General features: G+C 41.8%; 1 non-coding gene across 1 annotated transcript; it reads right to left on the reverse strand.

The window, feature by feature from the left end:
- Window positions 1-1,321: 1,321 nt before the first annotated feature.
- Window positions 1,322-1,428, reverse strand: LOC125165002 (U6 spliceosomal RNA). Its single transcript, XR_007151911.1, has one exon. It is a non-coding gene; the product is annotated as a U6 spliceosomal RNA (small nuclear RNA).
- Window positions 1,429-1,816: the final 388 nt, after the last annotated feature.

Below are 1,816 nucleotides of genomic sequence, written 5' to 3' on the forward strand. Positions count from 1 at the left end.
CTTAATTCAACATGCTCTTGCTTGTTCCTATCCCCCCAAAAAAGAAGGGGCTATTTTTCTTAATACCAGTCTAACAGCCACAGGGCTTTACATTTGTGTGGAGATCCCTAAGTGAAAGGTCACTGTTCTCTTGTGCCTGCAGCACTTGGGAGGGGCAGCCTCTCCCTTTTCACCTCATCTCTTGTGGTCTCTCCACCAGCCTGGTCCTTTCCCTGAGGAGGAAGCCCACCTGTGACTGGTGAGATACGAGGTAAAAAGAACCCGTTACATCTTCCAATAAGCAGCTTCACCTATGCAAAGGTTGAGGCCCATGCTTGCTATACAATAGGAGATAATCCCACCTTCTCTTAGGTAATTGATTCTCGTCTCTATTAAGTAGACTCTGGACTGGAGGAGGGTGATGTCCGACATCCTGTGTGCCTGTGTCTGGAATGTCTTCTTCACCTTTTCATTAATTTGTGCTTTCACTTGATACTCACTGACTACCTGCTGCATGCATTGTGCTAGATGCTGAAGATAAAAGGACGAATTAGATCAACCCAATCCCTGTTCTGATGATGTTTATAAATCAAAGTGGTTCTCTTGTAAAGTCTTTCCTCACTTCACTCCCATCCCATCCCTACTTCCTATAGCCAAGTACATCTTTTAATCTTTGGTGTTCCTACAACTTTAGCCCATTTGTCATTTCCCAGGGGAAGTATACACACACACACACACACACACACACACACACACACACACACACACAAGCTTGCTTCCCTAAGCCATACCTTCCAGGAAAAGGATGATAATGCAACATAAGGAAGTGGCACTTTTGAACCAGAGCTCACACACAGGAGAATTACTATAATTCCAATCCCTTTAACTTTCCTTCTTTCCCCTTCAAATCCCTGAAAATCCACATATTCTTTTGGGTGATTAGTATAGTGCTTTTCTGGCAGTGCTGGGACTGATTTCTATTTTCTTCCCTGTGGCTGTAGCCAGAGCTGCTGATTCTGTCTTGGATTCAGCTCTCTGAGACCACAGCCTCTGGACCCTGGCACTCACTGCAGCACTGTAGCTCTGGTTGGGGTGGGAAGCAGACATTTCTCTGAGGTTAAAGCTGTCTATTTAGCTCCTCAATGTAGCAATGCTTTAGTTTCAGTTTTCTTGTGGGATTTTTTTTTTTAGAGTTTTGGAGTGAGTTAATTGAGATCTAATTCAGAGAACACTAATGGATCCATCCTTTTTTGCACTTTAAAGATTATTATTATTATTATTATTATTATTATGTGCCAAATGTATTTCCTTTTTTTTCTGTATGAATTTTATTTTTCAATTAAAAACAATGGAATGCTTCACAAACTCGTGTGTCATCCTTGCATAGGGGCCATGCTAATCTTCTCTGTCTTGTTCTAATTTTGATACATGTGCTGCTAAAGTGAGCATTAGAGATAGTTCCTCTTTAATGCTTAGTGACACTAACAAATGTACCCATTTTATGGATGAGAGATTAAAGGCCTAGAGAAGAGCCTTGCTCAGAGACAAGTAATCCTCTCCCTTTCCTTCATTCTTATACCCTGGTGTCCCAGGCTGGATTTTCAACCTGAGTATTCAACAGATGCTAAAGCAAAGAGGCTTGCTGTGGCCTTTGGGGCTGTCTAAAAGAGCTTATGTCACCAAACAGATTAGGTCTCATATCTTCCTCAAGAGAGTATGATATTCCACTGTCAGTGGAATTATTATAAATTATTATAAATGATTCCACATTTGTGGAGAGGACTTTGTCTGGCTGATCTGTGAGGGAGCACTCTGCCACCTTCATCTCTGGAGTCTT

This window comes from Prionailurus viverrinus, chromosome B1 (assembly GCF_022837055.1).
Source record: "Prionailurus viverrinus isolate Anna chromosome B1, UM_Priviv_1.0, whole genome shotgun sequence".
In the NCBI taxonomy this organism is placed as follows: Eukaryota; Metazoa; Chordata; class Mammalia; order Carnivora; family Felidae; genus Prionailurus; species Prionailurus viverrinus.